The following is a 27,413-nucleotide window of genomic DNA, read 5'->3' as shown; positions in this document are numbered from 1 at the left end:
ACGTCAAGTGCAACATGCACATCCCGCGCCACCATTGACGGCATGACGTTCCCTGCCGCGTTGGTTGTCTTGCCTAACTGCTCCGGAGATGTAATTCTCGGAATGGACTTTTTGACGGACAACGGCGCTATACTTTATCTGCAGACCAAGTCGATAACTTTTTCCTCCGATCACTCCATGACGCCGGTACCGAACCCCGAACACCTTTCAGTTGTTTGAGGGAGTTTGAGTGACTCCCTACAGCGAGTGGAACATGGGCATTCGCAACCAGAAGGGCAGGGAAAAAGAGCAAGAGAACTCAGTGACCTTCCTTTATATGAAGGCACACGGAACAGTTCTGCCGCGGGCATTGCAGCAGCACCGGCAGCGGGTGAGGTGAGGGTGTGTTCCCCGCTTGCGTCACCGCTGCTTTTTGTCCTGGGCGATATCAGAACACCTTTGACAGGCGAACGGTGGGCTGGCGGCGTCTGCCTAGTGAAGTGCGGCGGGTCGCGTGGAATTTGGGGCGTAGCTCGATATTCATTCAGTGTGCTCGTATGCACGGTGGTTGTTTGCTGCTTTGGCGTGCAGAGCGAGGACCTGAAAACAGCTTTTAAGATTGAGGTAAGATGCACCGACCAGACGAAGGTGGGTTTTGTGCAGGAAAAAAAATGTCCTTAGAACTTTGATGCATGCTGCATTCGATGTAGCGGGGAGCTACAAAATGTTCATGTGTGTTTCGTCTGTGTTTTTAACGCCTTCTCGCTGCTTCGAAGAATTAATGAGACTTCCAGACGGCTCGCACTTCGGTTATAACCAGTGCTCACAGAGAAGGTTTGCCCAGTTTGTTACCGTTTATGCCCTACAGAAATCGCGCACCTTTCGGCTAAGCCAGCTGTTAAGAAATCTTTGTGGATGGAGGAAAGGAGGTGGTGCAATTATAGCAAGTTGCATTTTACTACTCCATGGTAACGGTACGCCCTTCGTTTAGTACCCTGCACTACCAGGAAAAAAAAACAATATGCAAAAGATGCTTAGAATTTCCTAATAATCTGGGGCGAAAGCCCTGTGTGAACTGTCTTTATTTGCAGTTTCATGTTGCTGTCGTTGGGCGCTTGCCCCACCTTGTGCAGTTTCCTGCCTACACACTAAACATTTTTGCACTACTTTTAGACTACAAGGGTGTAAAAGGGTTTGTGCGTACGGTGAAGAGGACGAGCACCAAGTTGAGCTGCTCTAGCTCTTTCGGCTGTGGTGCGCGCAATTTCACGGTCGCCCACAACGCCACCATGGCTTGATGTGTCGTCACTCATACCGGTGCGGAAAGAGGCTATGAGCTCACGCCGCAATGCATAAAAGGTGCGTCCAAATGTTCTCCGGTACGGCGCTGTTCCTGAGAACCCTACTTCGGTGGCTGCTGTTTTCTTTTTCCAGCGGGCGCTCCCTGGCTGACACTGATTTTGTTGTGACGCCATTTTTCTTGTAGAGAATTCGTACACTATGGCGTCTCAAGAAGCCTTCCACCTTGAAATTTATAATTTCTTTGTACTGAAATTTGAAAATATTAACGCCAATTCCGACTTCTATACGCTCCTCCTCAGCCATCCCTCAGCACATAGGTGGCTCGCATTTGAAGTAGACCACGGAGAAACACATACACCACCTGGATATTCAATAACATCTCCCCCTGCGCTTAATTCTACAACTGCCCTTGTTACTACGAGCTGAAAACCACTAAACATCTAATCTGGGAATGCCCCCATTCGCAAACTCCCTCCCTTCTCCCTTTCCAAGCTTCCTTGGGCAGTGGGAGCCCGAGCTGCGCAGCTCACGGGTCGAAGACAAGGAACGCCTCATCACTCCACCCCAGTCTATTGCACTGGCTTGCGGCTTTCTGGACTGAGAAAGTCACGCACTTTAATGCCCAATAAGCGTTTTGCCGATTCTGCCGATGGACCGAAAAACCTGAGTTTTGACTCTAATTAGCTTTGAGATTTTGCTGTAGGGTACCAGAGTGATCACGCCTGACTCAGCAGTTGGCGATGTCCCCGTTTGCAACAATCTTGACTTCTTCCTTTCCCCTAGTTCGACTTCACTGTAGGTCGCTTTCGCAACCACTCGAGCCCAATTCATGTATGCGGGACAAATCCACAGTGCTCTGCTTCACTACAGACCGTTTTGGCCAGTTGTGTGGCTGGGATCCCTGAGGCTGGATTTTAGTTTCCCAGATAATGTCGACATACGAAGTTGTCTGCAAAGTGTTGAATTTCAGTGACAAAGTGCACGAACTGCTTCCAGTGGTCAACATTTCCATGAATCCAACAGAGTGCTACTGTTTAATCCGTTCATAGGTAAATATTTGAAGGCCGTTGCTTGAGGGTTCCTAAATATAGCCACACAATGGACCAGCAAGCAGTCAGGCAATCAGTTCCACTCTCACCATTGCCATTTCCTTGCCGGTGCCGCCCTTTGTTTGCTTACCAGAATTGTCAAACTTGTACCGTTTTCACCCTCCAAGGTGAAGCAGGCAACTGTTCCATATGCCAGTGGGACGGCATCGGCAAAAATGGGATGGCAGTCCGTGCTCTCTTCGTTTGTTTGCAACCTGCACTACCGGAGTACTTAAACCTCGAGGAGATATTGCGGCTTACGCCCATGCCTGGGGAGCGATCCCGAGCTCGCGCGCCCCACATGGCAGGGCTACGACTTCTTGAGACTATTCTACGTGCCTCACAACTATTTGTACCTCACGTGTTTTATAAAACATAGCGATCTAAGGTTTCGGCATTCATGACAATTTAGGACCGAGCGATGTATCCTTCAAATCTGAAATCGAGCGATTGTATCTGTAAATGGGTGGGGCACTGTACAATGGGCACTAGTTTGCATATAATCTGATCAGTTATTTCTTGGCATAATAAGGTAGTTCACCGAGCAGTTGCACACAATTAGGCATTCCGCGTGATGTCAATACATTGGCTCCTACGTGAGGCCTGTGGCATAGAGAAAAGGCAGCAGCTCATGTATTTCGACGATTTCACGCCTAATTTTCACGTGAGTACATGTCTGAAGCGAACATGTTCAGGGACCGTGTTTTTTCAATTCTACAGTGGTGTCGTGAACCCGAACTCAATTTAGTAACGAAAGTAATGTAATCGGTGCGGCTGCTGGCTGCCATGTTTAAAGAAATTTCTCTGACAATCAACATGCTTCCTAATGCTAAATTTGACCATAGCGCGAACTGCAAAGTCTTCTTGTGGACGGCGCTTAGTTTCTGCGTGTTGTGAGGTTCTCGCGTCGTGAGAAAACCCACAACGGCACGCGCTACTCTTGCGTTATCTTGTCGCGCAGCCCGCCGCGGAACATGTCTTGGGTGATCTCGGCACACCACATTCAACCTAAATGGTTCGCATATTTTCCTCTTCGCCTTTCCTAATGGCTGTATCTTCGGTGTTCACTTCGTCCTCTCGGTTACAACGAGGCCAACGTCGAGGGATGATACGAAACCACCAAAGCGGTCGCCTAAAAGGTGCGCTCTGAAACGGTTTGCTGTTCGGAGCATAAATGACTTTAAGCAAGAGATGGAATGCCCCGGGCATAATCCGGCATTAGGCTTTCGGTGGTGCTTCCATAATGCGTCGGCTCTAGAAGAGTCTTCGATATAACGTGAGCAGCGTCAGTGTTGGGCAACGAGCGGGCCCTCCATGCACTGGTTTTACTACCGAAAGGTACGGCGGTCGTACAGCTGTGTGTGAATGTAAGGAGGTCAAATTTTAGAAAACCAGACTCGAACAAAATAGCCACCGTATTCCCGTCCTTGGGGGCAAATTACGTCCAATGCAGATAGCGTTTCGGCTGTTGGCATGTATGCCTATTTATTTATTTCGCTCTCGTCTTAAGTGGAACTCTTCGAAAGGGAGCGAAGTACTTCGCCCAGTATCAAAGTGTTCCTATTTGGGATTATCTCGTCACTCCACTAAAAACCAGTGAAGCAGCAGACCTCCGACGGCCGCCTTCGTGTGACGCAAGGATAACATGGAAACGTTTTCAAATGGGAGCCATTGTGAGCGAAACATGGACCTCTTGCATCACCAGTTCGGCGCGGTGACAATCGCCCAGGTTACCTGTCGATGCTATGAACAGTAGCCAGCCATGTGTTGATCGATCGGCAGTGCTCTTGATTTCCGCGTATATGGTTCGATTCGAGCGTGTACTCAGGTGCAATTTCTTCCCTCGAGCGATTTGGTTGACAGACCGACGCACATTGAGACCAACGTATCAACATTAACCGATTGCAAGATAGCCGCAAATTATAGCAATCATGACGGTAACAATCAGGACAAAAAGTACACGGACCATAAAATCGCACGTATGTAAGACACAATGTGTATATGTAAAATAAGGTTGAAGCACGTGTTATCGTTAGAGCAGCACTGCAGCGAAAGCGTGGCTATGAAATGGAGAACCGTTTTCCTGGGGAAATTAGTGCGCCGGTAAGTTGCGGTGCTGTTTACATTATTATAATACAGGCCAGGAGCAGTTGAAATTGTAAAAGGAAGGCCTTCAGGCTGAAGTGTGATTGCACCTACTGTACGAAACAAAGATGAAGTTATTAGCAAAACTGTTAAAGCTGAGCTTTGTCCGTCCTCCGCCACAAATACCTCGGAGCCTCAAGAACAATGCGGTGAGGAATGTACCGGGAATGGGACCCGGGACCTTTCTGCGTGAAACTGGCAACCTAGCCACTGGGCCACACCAACGGCTGGATGGGAATAAGGTAGCAGTGATGGGGAACACTCTGTGCAGCCATTTCGAAGGAAAAGAAAATGATTCCCGAGGACGGAATTGAAGTTTGGCTTCTCGCGTCATGAGACCCGCCTATATCCCATAGGCCTTAATCACATACTCGACGCACACCATTTTTGAGTTTCTAGCACAGGCTTTGGCCTTGGACCTCGCCGCCGGTTCCAGGGTGTGCTAACGCGATACACCTTTGGAGAGATGTAAAAGCCTACGGACGAAAATGTCTAGGACCGGCCAGTCATGGGGAGCTTTCAGCGGCAAGCTAGGAAATCCATTTGAAGTGCAACAGCCTAGTCTCTGATGAAAGGAGAAGCCCTGATAGCTCGGCTGCCTCTCCCCCTTGCACCACTAGTGCAAGGTGGAACAATTCTTTTATTATATAAAGTAATTCGAATAGTCCATGTCATGGCAAGTCACGATGTAGATCAGTCGGGGCCCGTCGCTCTAGGAGATTGTTCACAACCTTCGCTGGAGAGTTTTATCTGAAAATGTATAAGAACCGGGCTTGCAAAATAACCTCATTGTTCGCGTTTCAAAAACTCCTTGTAAAAATTCAACCAATTTTAGGCCAACTGATGTGATAAAATTGATGTGCCCTAAATGTGTATGCTCGTGTTGATAGGACCTTCTAGAGAGCGGATTTTCGGTTTAACAGTGGGAAAGAAATGGAACATAAACTTAGTCAACTAAAAACAGTACATAAGCCTAATTGTTCTCACCAAGATGTGTAGTCATAACCCAATCAAGGACCCAGTAGCCATGGGCGTCCATATTTAAGCTTCTGGGTACAATTAGAGATAATTATTATGTCCACGAACATCTCTCAGCCCGTGAAACGCACCCATTAGGTGGGTATGCCTATAAGTAACTGGCCAAGCGAAAAACTTAGTTAAGTGTTCTTTCATAATCTGCACAATGTGGGCCGTACTTGACAACACACGAGCTACCTGTGCCATTATTATCTAATTTTGTGCTTTTCGTGTGTTAGGACACAATACTGAAAGCAATCGTGGAAGTGCCAGTGAAGTAAAGACGGTGGGCGAGAATCGTATGGGTGCTATTCATTGAAATGTTTAGCGGTCAATTTCTTCGCCTGGCAACACTTGAAACGGCCACAAATATGGCCGATGCGCCAAGGACACGAGGTGGCTTGGGCCACTGCGCCCGCACGCCGAAGAAAAAGAAACACACCGGCGTGCGTCGTCTGCTCCGTTCCAATCCGATTTTAAACGGTGCCGTCAACAGAGATATTATTAATCGCACTCACATTCAACTCGAGGGAATACTGTGCGTTTGGTGAGGTAGAGTTTGTAACGGGAAACAGTCATGTGTTTCACAGTCGTGCTTAGCATGGACAAGTACTGCCATCCTGAGGAGCCCGACGTAATGAGTGACGGTGCACCACGGCCGGGCTAGAGCGGCGGCGCGCGCTGCGTTGATACGGCCTTCGCAGCGGCGGCGGCGGCGAGAACGATGCAGCCCCGTCTCGACGTAAAGTTCCGCCACCAACGCGCGCCCCCGCCGCTGCTCTACACCGGCCGTGGGCGCACTCACACGGTTGCATGGAGGAAAAGAAGGGTGCCTGATCTGCGGGACGTGCGCAGAACATCGCCTAGCAAGAGACGCTTGGCCACAGATATGGCGGCGCACACTTGGGTGCCTGCATGCATTCCGCGCCATTGAATATCGGCTATACTTGATGAACAAGGAGCTATCCTTAACATTCCCGTGCTATCTTATCACTGCCGCTAAGCACCTTGCGGAGATGACTGCACTACAAACGTAACCTCCATGCCATTTTTCTTAGGTATGTGGTTTCTATATTTTTGTTATATTAACTGCAAAGCATGAACCCACGGCTGACCTTATTAGCTGACCTAACGTTTTGCCCATTGAAAACGTACGTCGAAGGCCATAAACGTGGTGATCCCTAGTACAAATGATGTCAAGTGAAAATGGTTCTAATGTTCTATCGTAACAACCTCTGTGTGTCTGCGGCAGTACCTTACACGCCGACCTTGTGGGCGGTGTAGAGCCATTACTCAAGCAATATAAAACATTTACACACATTGGCTGTGCGTTCACGTAGTGCAGCCAACCGCATATCAGGGTAAAATACATACCGTTTCTTAAAAAAAAACTACATATTTCATCTAAAATCAACAATGTTCCATCCTCGGCAAAGTTCTTATTCCTTAAAAGTCGATTGGGGCTTGCTTGCCTGCGCGTCGCTCTTCCATACCGCTTGTCGTGTTAAACTGAATCGTCGACATGCTCCGGGCATGTAAAAAAGAATTTTTAATAGGTAGTGTTCCTCAGCTGCTTGATAGATTATTTTAATTTCTGTCTGGCCAGTAATACACGCGCATCGCATCGCCGTTCCATGTCTGCTTCGGCAGTAAATTTTGTAAAGGCATAGCCGTGTAAGTTTTTATATTATACTTTGGACCATTGCCAACAAATTGTGCCCGGCCGAGCGCACGTGGGCGTGTGCCTCGGGAGGGGCGCCCGTCGTCGTCCAGCTAGACCTTCGCGAATGCTCTGCCAATCGCTCGTGGCGTGATCTTTTGCGTGCTGTACACACGCCGGTGCACCTGCGTTCGCACCTGAAGTGGGGAGCACAAATGCCAAGTTCGCGAATCCGGTGCCGAGGGTTCTTGCGCGTGCTCACGTGGTCCATTTTTGGAGAGATGTCAGAATCTGTACAGAAAACTATCCGGGCTTCCCATTCATAGAGAACTTTCATACTAAGTTATCAAAATGCGCATGAGGTGCAGCAGCCGAATCTCCGATGAGCAGAGAGGGGCCGCCCGCTCTGGTGTTTCTCCATCATTGCACCCCTAGTGCAAGTGGCGTGAATGTTTTCTTCAGATGTGATGCGTAGTTCAGCTATTGCAATTCCCAACTTCACTATGAGCGGTCACGAAGAACTATTAGGTGAACACGGAAATGTGAATGTGACAACCCTAGCCCTAACAACATGGATCCTGGCAGTGAAATAGTGGTGCCGTTCAGAATTCGAGGAACGTCGAATTATAAATCTGAAATATTTCAACTGGGCCATGTGGCAATTTTAAATCCAAAGAATTTCTCCCAAATGGGTGCAGTTTTTCATATTTCCCAAGTTATCTTACGAGCATCTGTTTTTTAGTACTTGGCGATAGTATTTTTGTGAATGGTGTTTTCTAAAACTACATTTTTGCTTTATCACCCCACGGCCTTCGGAAAGTCATGCACACTGATGCTCAGCTGTTAACTATTCCTTGAAGTTTACACACTATTGATTATCGCCCTTCTACTGCGGTTGGTCGAACCACATGGCCCCCGAAAAAAGGAGAAGGAATCAAGTTTACTTTCGTTAAAGAATGGGTAATTCTGGATCAATGGCTTTGGGGTGTCTATTCAGTCCCGAAGCCCCTGGGTGGTCGCTACCTGGCGGGCCCTTTCCGCCATCCGAAGCTCATCGCAGGGGTCCAGGCTTGCTAGCCTGCATTCCTCTTGCTCAAGGTTGAGGGATGAGATAAGGCAGGGGAAGTGTTGGAGCACTTCAAGATCATGGGGTAGAGTGCACAGGATCGGTGAGAAGGCTTGCATGTGTTGGAGCAGGAAGTTGGGTGGATAATGGGTTGTAGGGGGCAGAATGCGTAAGCGTTAGTTTTTAAGTGAGCGATAGGTAGTAGCGTCTTCTTTGGTCTTGCTGCCAAAACGAAAGTTAATTTGAGTCTCGGGTATTTTTACTATTAACGATGACACAAACGCTGCTGCTCATGGCATCAACTTCCCACAGGAAAAGCTTCGACTAATGAGACAAGGTGTAACATGTGCTTACCAAAGTGCAGCCAAGCGGCCGGCTCACCAAGAAAAGATGACGCTGTGTGGCCTGACAGTTTCAACTGCACTGGATAGGAACACCGCTTTATTAACCAAGTAGAACTTTCCACAAATGCTTGTTATGCCTGGATCAACTGGTCTTTACTGGGACGTGGACAATGACACCGCGAACGCCTGAAGCGCCTTTTTTGAACTCCCTGAGAGGATGCCTCGGTTCAATCCAGCCCATTGCCGTGCTGGAAACGCAATTAATACCTGCCCAACCAGAGCATTATCATTCGTAGTATCCTTCCTATCTGATGCTTTTGTGCCGAGCCATTAGAGAAAATAGTGTGGAACTGAGGACGCAAGAACAGAAGCAGACCATTTACTCACTGAATCGCTGGATATACGAAACACGTAAACGAACTTACTTCTAAGCAGCCCTCACAGGAAGGTGACAGTCACACCGTGTGTGTAGGTTATGATATGCATCATCATAATCATAGCCGTCGTCCTCATCCGCATCATCATGAACTGCCATCACCGGAATGATGTACTCAGTACAACGATGCCTCCCATAGACAACAAACTGTCCCCCTCAGCACTGTCCGAATCGGCGCTTGCCTAGCAAGCTTGTAAACAAAGAACCCTTAAATGTGGCGCCGGTCTATAAACACGACCCTCCTGAATTATGACAAAAAGAAAGACAGAAAAATTAATTAGAAAGTTAGATGACCTAGCGGAATCTACATAGACAATATGATACACAGATGCGGCTGTGGGCGGCCATAGGCAATGCAGTGTCGGCGGTGTGATTTAATACCTCCGTACAGGCGTTCTAGCCATTTCTGTGAGCGAGAGAAACTGTCGTGTAGGATCATGTGATAGCGAGGGTCGTTAGGTGCCACAACCTCAACTCTCCACAATATTCAACCATAGACGGATTCCCAGTGAATATGTACACCTAGTCCACCGTGGGGATGCTGTAACTTACGCACGGCAGGGTAAGATGGGCCACAGCGTTCATATTAATAAACCCATCAGCAATACATACGATACGGTAGGGATTCTTCGGCTTGTAGGTATGTAGGTAAGACTCTCGACACCTGCGGGGATCCACTGTACACGTTTTCTGTTGAAAAATCGAAATAAGCAGAAGTGGTCTTCCTCTCCCCTCTCCCTCTCCACATAACTAGACGAAAAGACAGCATACCTTGCCCGATACAAATACTGTACTTTCCACGACCACTCCAATTTCACTGCAGATAGCGGCACCAATTTTTAACCACTGGGGGCGATAATAAAGTTTAACGGTAGTTACGCACTTCCTGACTGCACCGGAAGTCCTACGGAAAGTTTGTTCGTTGATAAACAAACAAAGCAGGACATCCTATTGTCTCCGACCTGGAAGGTTATCCACATCTATAAGGCAAATGACGACGCCATTCCGAAAGTAGAGGCCGTTTGTCGTAATATTTGGTGTGTTTAAAATACACAAACTGTGCAATTCACATTCATTATTTAAAAGATAAAGGCAACCTGGACGAGGGCTGTGAGGATCACCGTTATGCCTTTTAGAATAAAGTTGACTTACTCTCGTTTTGTCTGTGTTACTTTAAACCAAGTTGCCGATAAAGTCTTAGGAACCAGATTGCTCCGAGGGACTACCGTTCGTTATGAAAAAAACGATCGATACCCCCATACTGAGATAAAACTTGTCAACTCACATGGAGCCACAGCAGGTTAACAAAAGGCAGGTAATTAGTTAATTGTTTTACCGAGTTACCATTACGGAACCAATGTAAACTGCGAGTGCGTGATCGCCCTCTACTCAACTACATTAAAGACGAAACAAAGTGTTTTTTAACATCAATAATACCCAGGTATTTCCATTCAGGATTTCCATTGTGCATTGGTTATTTGACCAGAAAAACCAGGAACGCTATTCTTAATGAGAAAAAATAGAGTCAACAATTTGAGTAATTCTTTTAAGAGGTCATCTTAAAGCTTGACATGACTAGATATTCAAAATAGTATTCAGCCAGTATTGAACAAGCGACGGGCTGTTGCACAGGCCGAGGAGGACACAAGCGGCGGCAACAATGCGCTCCGTATACTGGTACACGCTTCCTGGTGCTCTGATAGTTCGACCGCAGCTATCGCTGATCATATAAGAAATACGGGTGCATACCGCTCCGATGTGCTTGAACTACGAGAAGAGTCAGTAACAACACAGCCGGACATTCCTGTCATACTGCAAGGTACACATCTTGTTCTAAAGGTAATTGGCGTGTAGCTCGGCGATATGAAAGAAATTACCATTTATTCGAACAGAAGTATGACAATTTGAGCCTTCAAGAGACCTCCTGGACGCCACTGCATGGCACAAACAAATCAAAATGGCGTGCGGTCAAACACTGCGAGAAATCGCCATCTCAACCACCATCATGCTGGTGTCAGGTCACGCAGGTAACCTCCGTATCCAGCGTGCCCACAGGCTGACGAGTGAGGCACAACTTAAACACGACTCCCAACCCATGGGCTAAACCCATGGCGTTCTACAAGAGAGTCCAGAAAACGAAAGGCAGCTACTGAAATAATGTCGCTGACACAAGCATCCGTCTGCCATGCGCAAAGCCCACGACGCGTTGCCCTAAGAGCTGTGTCAGGGCGCCCAAGTGTTCGTCAATAAAAGCAGGTGTGGTTGCGCCACGACCGATGGCGTAAGCGAGTTGTAGCAGTGCGGACAGAAACGAAGTGACACCAACAGCCCTGCATGAACACCACCGATGAAATACATTTCATGTGGCAGTGAAGTGACTCCAGATGTGTGCCACCTCGTTTGAAAGTGCGACGGCCTCAAGTCAATCCGCAACAAGCATCGGCCCTCGTTAGAGGTGTCCCACTAAAACTGGATACGGCGGCGAACTGACTCGACATGAGACACCTAGCTTCTTTAGGAGTTGCAAGGCTTCCATACTGAGCAACCCCTACCCCTCCTAACCTCTCCTCCTACAATGAAGCCTGGCGCTATCCGATTTAATTAATTTTGATACTCCAGTCGACGACCGTTGTCTCAGTTCGTGAGAGGGAGGAATGACCAATCAAAAGCAAAAAAAGGTTTCTCTTGTTGCCGTTTCAATTAAAACAAATGAGAAGCACTACCTCGCCAAGTTCCCATACTTTCCAAATCACTAAGATTGACCAGAGAACGTCATATCGGAACATTTCTAAATTTTTATTCCCTCTGCCCCATCCTTCTACACATCAATAAAGCAAATGAATTCATGTTAATTTTTGGTTACTGAAACGTATTCACCGAGAGGTTTTTGGAATCATGTCTAACACAGCGTACTGGAAGACATCGAGAACCATAATCTCGGCAACTGGATGCTACTTTCGTGGCCAGTTTTCTTGGGGATAGCTCATTACATATCTTTACGGGTAATGAACACACAAGGACAGCCTTCAATGACCACTGGATAGCATAAGGCGTTATAACAATCGTCATGTTATTTAGTTCGGTATTGGGGATGAGGCGATGGACGTACACAAAAGTCGAGGCCGTGGCTCCACATATCTGTGGAAGGTACCACGCAGTGGTTCAGATAGGCGAGCTGCTTCCTCTTGTGGCAGCGTGCATAGACATCCACGCAAGCGTTTAGCAGGGGGAAATTCCATCGAACCATCAGGAATGCATCTCACGTCGGAAACCACACACTGCTTGAAAGAGGCAAATACACTGAAGCAAAAACAAAATTTACTAACACCTACTAAATCAAGAGTTCTATCGATCCCAGGAAGATCGCAATGTGGCATCCGGCTACTGCGCATTCCAATCAGACACAAATAGGGCAACCCGCGAGAATGCTCCAGCGGATCCGACCAGCCTGAAATGGAACCGCCAGTTTTATCCACAGAATAGGTTGAAAATTTGGAGAAGCAGGCCCATCTCTCTACCGGAACATCGGCGGAGAAATCATAGCTATCTGGTTAATGCATGGTAGAACAAGGCTTCGACCACAATCAGACGCGAACAAATAGTACCAGAACGTTACATCAGCAACTTCGGCGAGTTATTTGCCGACTTTCTCGACAAGCCGAGGTAATTGACGTTTATGCTTTTCCCTCTCGGCCACTAAACGGAGCTCAGGAATCTCAACAAACAATCACTATGGTCTTCAACATTCTTGATCGTAATCTCATCGCCAAAGATGACACAAAGATGACAAAGATCAATCCTCCTTTGGAGTGGGCACAGTCGGTCAGCCAGAAGAAAGTCTTTATAAAAATAAGAAAGAGTGCAGATATGACAACACTTTGTCCTGCTTTAAACGTGTTATGAAACCACGCACTAATAAAATCTGCACTGGTGCCCCTTCAGCAGCTGACCGAATCACATGTAGCATACACCACATTACCACTACGAGATTGACTTAATCGACGACGTTCTCCACTGAATTGCGGATTCAACCGCTCACAGCAGAACTTAAACGTACTCTCAAAACCATGGCACACTTAAACATAATCTTCTTTCCGGTAAGGCAAAACACGACCCCTGCAACGTCGTCTTATACAGAGACAATGCACGGGCCATCCATAAAAGGCACTCATTGTAATCTTGTGATTTTATTGCAATCGGAAATAGAGAGCCCTCGAGAAGCAGCGTGCATATACGTGCAAGCATACATTTTCGCCCTAAAAATACCATCGAAGCAGTAAGAATGCATCTCTCGCTGGGAACCACACACTTATTCTAAGAAGCAAACCTAGGAAATCATGAGTTCCGTCTATCATCCCAAGGTTGGATGAATATTGGGCCTTTCCAGAGGCACAAATAAGCGAATCCCCTAGAATTGCGCAAATACGCGCTATATGGCTGGGATGCCATAGGCTATTTGATACAGAGAATCATTACGAACTTTGCAGGAGCAGGCAGAGCCCTCAACCGAAACATCGGAACAGCCATCATAACCTTACGGTTTATGTATGGCACAACATAGTTCGACCACAATCAAAACCGAGTAAAGAGTGACCGAACTTTACATAAAAAACTTCGAGTTATTAACCGACTCTCTCGACAATCCAAGGTAAGTGGCCTGTATCGTTTGGTTCATTGCAAGTGGTCGAAGCTCAAAAATCTCTGCCCGGCAACCACTCTGTCCTTACCCAAGTCACCATTATTTGGCGAGTCTCATTGCCTACGATATGGCACGACATTTCATACGGGGCTAGTTATCAGACCCTTCTCATTCCTGAAATCCTCCTCTACAGTTGCAACAACCACGCAATCACAAACGGCACTATGCAAAAAATTGCGAAGGGCGCAGACACGAAAGATAAGCGCTATTCTGCTTTCATCTCCTTTGAAATCAGGCGCATGCAGAATATACGCAGATTCCGGTGCAGAATGTTACCGGCTCACACGTAGGATACATCACATCAAAAATTTCATATTGACTGATTTCATGACGTTGTCCTGGGAATCAGAATTTTATCCGCTCACTCCAGAACCTAAAAGTATTCCCGTAGTCATGATCCTCCAAAAGAGAATCTTCCTTCAATCAAGGCCAAGCACGAGCCCCCCAAAGTCATCAAATGTAGAAACAATGCAGGCACCATCCACACAATGCGCTCTTTACACTTACGTTACTATATTGTCTTCGGAAATATACGACTTAAACAACCTCTACGGAACACATGATATATTGCGATGTACGCAGAATAGACCTCCGGCCACAAGTTTAATAGAGGAGGAAAACACGGTTCCTCAAATGGTGCCTTTGGTTCTCTCTGTACACTCAAGAACTCCAATACTACGCCTGCCCTGCTTCGGAACTCCCCTCAACAACATGGTAGTTGAGCGCTGTATGGCACAGTTCTGCAGTGCCGTCAACTCAAAGAATCGAACCCTCACGCAAACCAATCAGTGTTCGAAGGCATCATGGGATGGCTCCAGGTCATGCTGCACAAAGCGCCCTCCGGCCCAGTTATCGCTCTTGACGTCCGCATTGAATGTTCCTTTCACAAGCGCTAAGGCAGAGAGATCCGACGGCACTAAGCCTGTTTCTTCTTTTATCCTCTCCTGTCCACCCCTTGCGGCTGATCAAAGCACAATACACTACCGCCTCTGGGACAATACCGCACCGTCCGACTTTCAACAAACGTTCCGTATATTCGAGATTACGGGCATAGAAAATTTTCATCTTTGGAGACGAAGCGCGCGCCCATATAATTACATGTATATGTGTCCTCAAAACATGGCAAAGAAAATGGTATTACGGGGAAAAAATTGGCACCGATTTTATCTCTGTACGGCAGCCAGAAACACCCACTCATGATCCACCATGAATTCTGTACATACAAAGAATACAGAAAAGATTACGAAAATATATTTTATTTATTTATTTATTTAAACATACTGCCAATCCCATCAGGGATTTTCGCAGGAAGGGCTTGAGACATAAAGTTACAGAGTAGGTGTACAATAAGACACACACATTAACAATTGAAATCTAGTAACAGAATCGGTTTAACAAAACAAAATCGGAACAGGATTCACACATGTGGGTTACTAATAACGTGCAAGTACAAAGCAAATTCACATACTGGAAAATTGTATGAACTATTGATAAATATAACGCAAACAATGATAAGCAAAAGTACTGCATGGGTAAAGAATTCAGTAAGAGAAGCGTAATATAAGTACATAAAGAACATGATCTGAAAACAGAGTATTTGAGCTCAGGAATAATTTTTTAAGTGCAACGTACAATACTGAAGGGTATTTCATCTTAAGCGTAACTTAAAGGAGCCATGAAGAGAAAACACAAGTTTGGTTCATTCAAAAGATTGTCTCGTTAGAATCATACTGACACCACTTTTAACGTAAACTTCGCTCAAATAAGCTACATAATTAGGAAAAACGGGAATGGTCATGCGACCCACCAGCTCATTTCCCGCAACAGAACCTATGTCGTCACATGAGCTAAGCTCTGCGATTGGCGGAGGCTGGAAGAAGCAGACGCAAATTAGGGAGAAACTAGATGAACGAGCGATTTGCGCTTAAATTTAGGGCACATTCTTTACAAATTAATAAGAATGATGGGACAAACAGTGGAAGTTACGAAAGCACATGTAAACATAGAAGTACTGATGCGTTCTGCTGTTAGTACTGCGCACAGCATGCTTGGTTTAGCTGCACAGCACTACGGGGCTTGGGGTTGTCTCAGATGACACTGGCCGATTGACGCAAGCAACGGTGTCTTACGATTTGTCGAGCGAGCACTGTTTCAGGGAACGAATATTTCCCCCCAGAACAAAAACAAGCCAGGTTTAAATGCGGGCAAAAACAAACCAAACGCTTGCCACGGTATGGTGGCGCCATCTAGGTTACGGAACGTAAAGAAACGCGGGAACAAACCAACACCGCTGTACAGGGTGGAGACAACCTTTTAACGGTCCCGTGCCGCCGCAATTGGGCCAACGGGCTCAACGCGTTATCCTTTTCGTTTCCCACGAGACCTAGCAACGCGAAACAGACAATATGATTCAAACTTCTTCAGTAAACCGCGTTGCGGCGATAATTTTAGCGCGGTTTTGACACAATGACTTGCTTCGGCGGCGAGCGAGCAACCGAAAATGGCGGTGCCAGCGTATACGTGTCTCTACCCTGTACGGCGGATGCGTGAATGAAGGTATTCTAGGCTGCAGAGCGGTCGGTTCCAGTGATGTCACTTGGGACCACGAAAACGCACGATTGAGCGGGAAAATCAAAATTTTAACGTAAATTGTTTAATTTCTCAGTGAATAAAGCACCGTTTGCATCCGGACAAGCGCTGGGGGCACTATAAAACACGAAATCTTTCGAATAAAACCAACTTGCATTTTCTCTTCATGCCTCCTTTAAGAGTACATAATCAGTGGGGTAAAATATACACACAAATACACAAAACGAATATCACCTAACTGTTTCCCCTTGCATTTTGTTTAAGTTCGTTTTCAACCAGTGTTAAAAATTTATCTAATTGGGTACTGCTCGAGATATTCGGATCTAGTTGATTCCATTCAGTAATTGCTAACGGAAAAAAAAGAGTACTTAAAGCAATTTGTGTTAAATGAATATTCGTTTAGTCTCATTGAATGTTTTAGGCGTGTCGTTCTACTTTGATCAAACGTGCTGTAGGCAGATAAATCAATGTTGAAATGACCGTGAATCAGCTGATGCATAAATTTTGCACGTGCCAATCGCGTTCGATTCCTTATGGTAAGTAAACCAGCATTTTTTAGTAGTTCGGTTGGTGGATCTGCAAGTCTGTACCGATTGTATATGAACCTAGCTGCTATTCTTTGTATTCCTTCGAGTTTAGTTATTTGTTGTTTAGTGAAGGGGGACCAAATGATATTACCATATTCAAGTAATGATCGCACAAGCGAAGTGTATGCCAGGTGCTTCAGTGGAGGCGGCACCTGGTGGAGCCGATATTTAAGTGTGAACAAGCGCCGCAAGGCAGCTGAAGTTACAGAATTTATGTGAGAATCCCATCTTAGTTCTTCAGTTATAATTACTCCAAGAGATTTATGCTGATTTACTCTAGCTATGGGAATGTTGTCAATAGTGTAATGGAAATTTCACCTTGTTTTTTTTCGGCTTACCGACAAAATGGTACACTTGTTTATATCAGGGACATTTGCCATTTACCACACCAGCGGGAAACATCTTTTCGTCGGGGGAGTTTATTTCACGATACAGCACGCAATCGTCTGCAAGCAGTTTGACTTTCACATTAAGGTTCGTAGGCAGATCATTAATATAAAGAAAAAACAAAACGGGAGCCAGGACGCAGCCTTGCGGGACTCCAGATGTGACGGGGGTAACATCTGAAGTCTTATTGTTAAATTCCACGTATTCAGAACGGTTAGTCAAATAATTATCGATCCATTTAATAACGGTTGAATTTCCTAGTGCTACTTCGAGTTTTTTTAGTAGCTTCTTGTGTGATACTTTATCAAAGGCTTTCGCAAAATCTAAGAAAATCAGGTCTGTTTGCTTTTGATTGTCAATATTATAGGCTACCTCATGTGTTAATTCTAGTAATTGAGTTATGGTTGATAGACCTCGACGAAAGCCATGCTGATAGGGAGATAATATACGCTGTTCTTCTAGGTAAACGGTTATGTATTTAAGGATGATATGTTCCAGGATTTTACAAATTGTACAAGTTAAAGAGATTGGTTTAAAATTAGCAATATCATTTTTCCGCCCTTCCTTATGCACAGGAATTACTTTTGCCTTTTTCCAATCCTCGGGTAGCGAACACGTTAACAGTGATTTGTTATATATGAGCCATAGATACTTAGCCAGTAATTCCGCATATCTGACAAGAAAAATGTTGGGAATCTTATCGGGGCCTGCTCCTTTTTTCGTGTCCTAGTTTAGCAATAAGTTAAGCACTCCCGTCTCAGTTACGATGATAGATTCTAGGGCAGCTTTCACGCTAGTGTCGATGGCCGGAATGTTTCCGTCATCTACAGTGAATACCGATTGAAAGTAGCTGTTCAGAGTGCTTGCATTGATCGGGTTTTCTTCTTCCAGGGGTGTGTTGATCCTATTAATTTTTGCTGGTTTGAGGTAGTTCCAAAATTTGCTAGGGAACTTTTTAGAAAGTTAGGTAGTGTTTTATTAAAATAATTGTTCTTAGCTGATTTTACTTTCCTGTTTAAATCCTTAAGTGCAGAGTTAAGTTCATTTACTGCTCCTGGTTTCTGCTTAAGTCTCTTTCTTGTTCGCTTTACTTTGCGTTTTGCGTGGATTACCTCGCGCGTAATCCACGGGTTGTGTTTCTTAATTTTTTTCACTCAAGTAGGTACATAATCATTAATGCACTCAGGAATAATTGTTTTTAATTCATGCCATATTATTTCGATGGTCGTGGAACTATCGTTTGACAGCACTTCGAAGGGAGAAAACTTGAGAATTAGGTAGTTGACTATGCTGGTATCGTCAGCAGAATTAAAATCTGGGTATGTAGTTTTCACGTTTGACGGTTCCTTTTTTTCTTGGAAGGGTACAGTGCACAATGCAAGCTTGTGATCTGATATGCCATTCATTATTTCTACTTCAGTTTTATCGGCTGGGAAGTGGTTACTTATGAATATAAGATCAAGAATATTTGAAGTTGGTCGTTGGACACGTGTCGGTTGATCTATAACTTGGTGAAGATTAAAGCGCAGCCTTGTGTCGATGATAACCTATGAGCATGCGGAATGAAAATTCATAGACTGCCAGTCAATATCGGGAAGGTTAAAATCACCCAGCAAAATGAATCTCGTGTTCTGTATATTTCGTTCAGTATAGTTGTAAAGGGATTGCAGGGTATCTTCGCCAGAGCTAGGACTGCGATAGCAGCATCCTACAATTATGGTATGAGGGCCAAACATTAGCTTCGAAAATACTGCTTCAACACCCTCGACATCTGGCAGCGCCGTGAACGGTATTCCACGTTTTATCAGTAAGGCTACACCACCGCCTCGTGTCGCTCTGTCCTTTCGTATTATGTTGTAGTCTGGGGGTGTTAGTTCACTATCTACAATGTCATTATTTAACCAAGTTTCTGTCAGTGCAGCGAAGTCAGGCTCGATGTCGAGGAGTAGGCATTCAAGAGATTCTAATTTATTCACAACGCTTCGACAATTCACATTTATAAGTCTTATTTCTGGCGATTGCGAGAACATGTCGCCGGTCCTGCGCTTTGATGGTTTTTTTTATCGTGTGAGGAATTTGTTCTCTGGTTTACTAAAACTTTATCGTTTATGGAATCGTCCCAGCGGTAAAGAGTACGATCTATACTTATTTTGTCGTAAACTAGGTGCACCTTCTGTCCGGATTCCTTGTTTGGTTTGGCCGAGTCCCACGGTTTTTTTCTGATATGGCGTACGCGCTGCGAAAAGTCTTCGCTAATTGATATTTCAGAACCCTTTAGTTTGTTGCAGTTTTTCAAAATGTTTGTTTTGTCGCGATCATCAAGAAGTTTGAGGATTATCGGCCTGGTTTTATTCGGGTTAGGTTTTCCGAGTCGGTGTATCCTTTCGATTGAAACGGGTTCGATTTCTAGAATAGTTTTAGCAATTTTGCCATTTATTACTTGTTCTAAAGATTTCTCATTTGCTTCCTCATCGCCATACACAATCAAATTTGATCTTCGCGACCGGTTTTCTAAGTCATCCAGCTTCAGTTCTAAGTCTGACACGGTTTTTTGTAAGGCGGAAACTTTAGTGGTACAATCCATTATTTTTTTATCCATGGCAGCCAAGCTTTCTAGTTTTGCCTCGATAGCCGTTAGTCGTTCTTCTTTGATTTCTTTAAGGTCGGTAGCAATTTGCGTCAGTTGTAGAGAAATTTGAGCTACGTCGGGACCGGGGTTTGCCTCGATATCACCTCCCAGCAACAACAGTTCCTTCAAATACAACGCCAAGTTACACAGTGGTTCACAAAGCGACCGTGGGCACGGCAGCACAATCAAGCAGGGGTAGTCAGACCTAGTGCATTCGCCGTAGCGTTTTCTCACCTGTAGAATATACAGGAACGGATTAGCGCTCTGCATCCTTGCGGTTCCGCCGTGCCCATTGATCGCCGTGGTTTCGGGAGCCGTATTTATGTCCGAAGCTGTCGATGTTGAGTGGGGTGCCGCGGTGCCGCCGTGCCCATGGTGCTGTATTTAGCTCTTTACTTTTGACAAAATCACTAGAATTGTGCAGAATATATCCCTTCTCAGAAATCACTCGATGATTTGTTCTTGGAAACATTTTCTCCATTACTTAGCGCTAGGTGAGTAAACTCCGTATGAAATACGGGTTCCTCCAGGAGAGGAACATTTAAACCGGGAAGTAACACCCGTGGAGATTACCTCCTTGCATCACCACCTTTCAAACATCTTTAACCACTTCACGGGACGTGAAAGAAACATAATGTGTGTATTAAAATTTGCCGAGAGCTTCGGTACGGCAAAGAAACGCCCTGAACAAGTCGTCCGTGTGCGGAGCAGACAAGCGCATGGATTTCATCCCATCCACACGAAAGACTGATTTTACTTTTTCCCTTCAGCTACTCTGCCACCACACCATGCATTCTACCTCAACCTTCTAAAGCAATTCATTCCTTTTCCCCCATGTAGGTACCCTTCTTTTTTTGCCTCACTCGGTGACAACTTAAGAACGGCACCGGAAGTTGCCGGTGTGCATTATCACCCTAGCCGGATGATTCCCCGCGCGGCGCAAGTAGGGCGTTACTGGGAATATTTCGAACATGGCGTGAGCAGTTTCCCTGATTTTTTGGACTTAATATTCTTTTAAACTACTCCACTGACGACAAACAAACTGCGTGAGACAAGGCAGACGATATCACGCATTCATAGCAAACCCCTTTCAAAAGGCGCGCGCACTGACGTCACGGGTCCGGCGCTTTGGCGGAGTGATACACTACATGAGGTGGTGCCGTTCTTGAATTGTAACCGAGTATACTCGCACAAGTGCACCATGCCTGCAGGCATTTCCTTACCATAACAATTCAATTTGTCCGCATCTGACAGAGCTATTATTCGAAAGTTCATTAGGGTGACTGGGGTGTTAGGGCTACGAAAGAAAATTAATTTTTTTTTGTCATGCATTTCGTTGTACGTATACGCATTCGTTCAACCCTAGGGCAAGGAGGTTAATGGCAAGATAGATAAATATAAATGTAGGTTTTTATTATGCAGATGCTGCAACGGTGACAATTACACGAAGTTCTTATTTAAATAATTGAACGAGCGTTTGTCTTACAAATTCATGTACTGACGAAGCATGAGAAAAGAAGTCGGAAATATTTTTGTGGTAATGGGGCAAATACTGTTGTTTTTTGAAGCCCGGCAGGATATTTGTATATAGTGTCAAGAACATGGGCGTGAATTGTACCCCGCAATTTAATGACGCAGGAAAAGCACGGCGCTGTTTTGTTCCGACTCGTGGTGTCGTACAAATTTCAAAATGGCCGCTCCCATTAGTATTGGAAAATACCGAGTACAGTGATTTTGCGAAATTTAAGCATGTTCTCCTCGACGACTGTGATAAAATGCAGAATATATGCGTTTTACTATCTATAGACGAATATCTGTGTATACATTTCCTTATGACAATTTTGTGCAATTTTTATATATACACATATACGTTTACTCGATCACGTCTCCATGAAGAATGGGCCCTATTTCCCTACTTCGGTGTACATATTGCACATAACACGTTTTCGCTTCAGCGCATATAGAATCTTGCAAATGTTGTCAGTTTTCATAGCATCTGCGTTGCCTTGTGGTTTATTGGGAAGTCACCATATACTTTTATGACTCCGTTTTTTGGAGTAGCCAGCCTCTTTTGGTTGGAGCTAACCTGTCCAATACCTCACAATTTCTTTCTCTCGCTCTGTCTGATTCTGCGGTAAATTATTGTAGAGAACATATTTCATGGACCGGCAGACAATACTGTAGAAGAATTGATCTCATCTGTGTTTTGTGGTCAAATTACAATTTCTCGTGAGTTTTTAATGCAACTTCTGCTTTAGGCGGGCGTATCGTTGTGCTAGAAGCCCGGTAAGTTGACCTAGTCGACCGAAACCCTGAGGGTTAGTTGCTAATTGCACCACGCCAGCGATCATTGCTTGTTTAGGAAAACAATAAATAACACATTTTTATGAAAATTTATTATGTTTCATGCGCCCACTTGCGTCGGTAAAGGAGCGAGCAAACAAATACGGTAATCTGTAACAGGTAGAAAATATGCATCTTGACCGAACAGGACTCATAAAGGTGCACGTACAGGTGTGTTGGTTTCGCGAAGACTAGTTTTAAACGATATCTTGGTGAAAGGCCTCCTTTTTCACGTCGTCTAACTTCAAGCCTTGTGTACCCTACTAATGGATCCCTTCTTTTAATGGCTTGCTATTGTAACAGAAATGTTATCGGCTATCTGGCTAAACCAACTAGACTTGTATTATTCCCCGCCCAGGGCGTGTAGTTCATATCCGAAAGAATATTTGCTTTTTTCAAAGACAATCGTCAACACTGAAACACAGGTAAATTATTCCAAACAATTCAATGAAGTTTCAGTCCATGTCTTAAAGGAGCCATGAAGAGAAAACACAAGTTTGGTTCATTCGAAAGATTGCCTCGTTAGAACCATAACGACACCACTTATAATGCAAACTTCGCTCAAATAAGCCACATAATTAGGAAAAAAGGAAATGACCATGCGACCCACCAGCTCATTTTCCGCAACAGAACCTGTGATGTCACTTGGGAATGCTCTGCGATTGGCGGAGGCCGGCAAAAGCAAACGCATGTTAGGCAGGGCTTACAGTTTGCATAGCGAGCTAAATGCCCGTGAAATATACTGCACATTCTTTTTACGACAAAGAACGGTGGAGTAAACGGTTCAAGGTCCGAACGAACACGCAAGCGTGTGCGCCAATGCATACGAAACTAGCGCCGGCCGAGCTCGACATCTCGCCGTCGCGCAGACGAATTTTCGGGTTCGAGGCTCTTCGGGGCCAACGAACCATTCCAGCACGCACAGCCGCGACCTTGCTTCGTATCGTAATCCCTTCACAGGAGGTTGGCCGTCATATCGCCAACCAGCAAAGGTAAAAATAGAAACGAGGGGAGTAAGGAACAGCAAGAAGCGACAAGATAGTGCCAGTCGTCGCGTAAGTTTCGAATTGTGTTGGCTTGCTGCTGTCGTTACGAGCTCGTTTCCAGTTTACAACCACTGAAAACTTCAGTTTGTTCGAGTACTTTACAATGAAATTTCGTTGCTGCGTTTTGAAATGCCCATGTAGTACGGGCAAATCGTCGAGGGAGTGCGACATACCCGCCGGTGAGGAGATCTCCTTTCATGTGCTGCCGAACGACGAACCTAGGAGAAGCAAGTGGCTACGTTTTGTGAACTTTGCAAACGGAAGAGAAAGAGAGCTAAAGGAAGTACGAGTGTGCTCGCTTCATTTCTGAGGAAGTGATTACGGCAGGGAGCCTTACGTTAGCTCACTCCTGGGACATGCTGGCGCTCGTCGCCGACTTCGTCAAATCGCTCTGACCTTGGGGAAAAAAATGCCGTAAACACCGCGCATTGACGCTCGTATCTTTCTGGTCGAAGCAGAGAGCTCGCGCGAATGGCTTTCCATACACGACACCGGCCAACTGGCATAAGTGATACTGCTACTGAAATTGAACTATTATTAACCGTAATCAAAATACGGCACATACGTACCAGTCTATATTCGTCCGTCGCGACGGGGCTGACGAGGCAGCGGTGCCGACGGCTGGGCGTTCGTCTGTTGTGGCTATCGCGGTATGGTCGCTTTCCCGTCCACCGCGTATCCCACAACTCTTGCCGCTCATGCACTTAGAAGCATTGAGCGTTTTAGTGGTGTGAGGTTGTTAAATGCAAGCCCGAGCTCCTCGGCGAGAGTTTTGTTCTCCGGATCAGGCGATTCCATGACTAGGGCTGCGGGTGCACTAGGTTTTACTAGTATTTTTAAAATGGCCGCCGTCTCGATCGACTCCCGCGTGTGGGTGCTGTATGGAGTCGACATACTAAGTATCTGTGTCATGGACCGACTCTATGACGCCATTGTACACGTCACGGAATGTTCAATTTATGCTGGAGATTTAAAAGTTTGGCTTAAATTGCCTTATTTCTCAGTGAATAAAGCATCATTTGCTTCCGGGAAAGCGCTTGGGGTACTATGAAACACCTAATCTTTCGAATAACACAAACTTTTGTTTTCTCTTCATGGCTCCTTTAAGGCAGTATTCTCGATCCGTTCACCATTCCATGTGTTTCCTTGACTCGGCCGGGCAGAGGCTACCGCAAGCATTTTGAGTTGCAAAAATATATTTCGAAGACCTCCGCGACTGTAGACTCGAGGGAATAGAAATTCACAGTACGAGGGTGAAAATCTCGCAGCCCTGAAACCTCGCACGGTGAGTAAAACTGTTGAGGACGCTTACACACGTCCAGCGTGTTACACCGCTAAGGGTGCTAACTTTGGGCGGCATACTGGACCCGAAACCACATACAATCGTCGTAAAAAGACATTTTGTTTAACTGCAAGGGTTCATACATGAAAGCTTCACACGTGAATTCCGCAAACAATGCATTCCAACACAAGAATATTCTGTATAATACTTTGTTTCTCTCACTAGAAGAAACGTAATAGCGTGTTTAAAAAATTATGTAATTACGCGTTTCCTCTATTTACTCTTAGAACACCGAGTATCAACCATGAAAAAGCAATGCTCCAGCTCGTAAGTGCATTACGCGAAGAACCCCTAAGAGGGCCATGTAGTATGGGATACCTTTGTAATGAAGACATGTTTTAACACCAAGTTTTGACCTGCATAGTTTTAAGTTGTTTTAGTGACGGCCCCAATGAAAGTAGGCTGGCTAACCCCGTGATGAAAGCACACTGCCGCACGTAACGTCTAATTAGGCAATATTCTGGTTGGCAGTTTTTCACTATTCTTATTATGCGATTGCTGCTTTGGTAGTGACGTTTTGTGGTCTGTTATTAGGCGCAAGACGTGGAAGACAATTTAATCAAAATTTGCAAATTTAACCAGAAGAAAAAACGGCCGCCCCAACTATGCAAGCCATGTACATGATATGTGGTTTACAAGCAATTCAACATGTTTCCCCCGAAGACATCTGCCTTAGGTCAATTCCAACTTGTTGTGCACAAATGGCCAATGGTCACTACTACAATGGCACACATTCAGGCTTGGATTGAACGGTGGTCGACGCGGAGGCGCGTTAGACTGCCTGTAGACAACTGCAGGGCCGTACATGTCTTAAGCCCGTGCTGGACTCACATATACCCTTGCAAACAATGATATATAGAAGTTGTGCGAGAACCATGCATTCCTCACTGAAATTATATGGGAATGTTATTCTAAATTCTTCACCCTTAGATCACGTGATAGTTCCATCAAACGAAAGGCGCGGTGAATACGTATGGTTAACCGGAGAATTGGAGGATGAAAGGATTATATATTTTTATTCCGCGGCTCCCATTGATATGTTTTCTTGGTAAATGACTTATTTTTTTTAATACTCAAACGTAATCTCCAAAAGGCTTGCTACACACTGTCTTACAAAGCCGAACGTGCAGAAATTTGAACCATTATCTTAACAAGCGGATGCTACTTAGGTAGCCAGTTTCCTCGGACATAAATTTTTCCATGTCCTTGCGGGTAATGACCAAACGAGACGTACTTCAATGACCACTGACAACATGCAAAAGGTCGCATTCTATTCAATTCAGTCTTGAAGAATGTTGCACTGGACGTGAACAAACCAGCGGGGCGGCGATATCACGATGGGTTAGGAGCTCGGCCCTGTAGCTTCTATCGGGGCAACATGGCTATGCATGCATGCAATGATTTTTGCAGTGAAACATGTCATCGAAGCAGCAGGAATGCATCTGTCACCAGGAACCCCACACTTATTTAACCCGCAAAGGACAGGCGCAAAAGTTTCATCTACACTGAGAAAATAAAGAGTACCGTGTATCCCCGCGAGGTTCGACCCTCTACTTTGCCACCCCTTAGCCACAGATAAGGCTACACCAAGGACATATCATGCAGATCTGTCAAGCATAGCGTGCCACAGCCTACGTTCTTCACATAACCAGTAAAAATTCTGAGGAGCCTGCGCATCCATCATCGGAACATCGGTACAGTCAAGCCAAACTTCCAGTTAATGCATGGTGCAACCAGCTTCAACCATATTCAAACGCGACTAAACAGTTCCCGCACTTTACATCAAACACTTTTTTGGCTTATGAATAGACTAACCCGAAGAAACTTGGATCAGTGATTTGTACACTGTTGCCTCCGTTCCACAGATCGAAACTCAAGAACCTACACGCGACAATTTATCTGACCTTTACCATCTCGCCATTATGAATGCCAGTCTCTTCCCGTGTGATATGACACGACGTTTCTTATAGGGCTTCTTGTCATACCCTGCACCTGAACTACAGATCAACTCCTACATTTAAGCTCAATAAATGCTTCATCTTTCTCTCTCCGACACCAAACATTCCTTTGATATGGACACCACCGGTCAATCACAAACTGCGCTCTACAAAATAAGCGTGAAAAGCAAAGACGACAAAGAAACACTGTATGCTGCTTTCAGCTCCTTATCTACCCAGGGCCCTATACATTGTACACTGATGCGACTTAGTATCTGAGCGATTCATATGTAGCTAGGATCCGCCGCATCAACAAATACAGATTGACTGGGTTCATGGAGTTCTATTCGAAGTCACATGTTAAGCTGGTCACAGCAGATTCTAAAAGTATTCTTGTAGCCTTTACCATCCAAAACAGAATCTGCCCTCCATCAAGGACAAACACGACACGACTAATGTCGTAGTATACAGCGACAACGCCGGTGCCACCAACACACTGCGCTCTCAAGACTTTCGTCATTACTTCACCACTGAAATAGACTGAGTAATGGTAAACTTTGACTGAATACATGATATGTAACCATGTATGAAGAATGGACACACGGCCCCCAGACTATTCATAAAATAGCACCGCCCGTCACATGTCATTCTGTCGCTCCGTACACCCAAGAACTATCTAGTGATACTCAACCTATTTCACGAACTGCCTTCAACCACGTGATGGCTGAGCTCCGTAATTTGAAAAAAATCTGCGGTGCAGTCAACTCAAAGAATCGAACCCACAGCCAGAACAAGGCCTGCCCGATGACAACCCGCG

The sequence above is a fragment of the Haemaphysalis longicornis genome, unplaced genomic scaffold (assembly GCF_048455015.1).
Source record: "Haemaphysalis longicornis isolate Haplotype H1 unplaced genomic scaffold, Haemaphysalis longicornis Haplotype H1 scaffold_8, whole genome shotgun sequence".
NCBI classification, from domain to species: Eukaryota; Metazoa; Arthropoda; class Arachnida; order Ixodida; family Ixodidae; genus Haemaphysalis; species Haemaphysalis longicornis.
The sequence above is the reverse complement of the archived record's forward strand: the minus strand, read 5'-3'. Positions refer to the sequence as shown.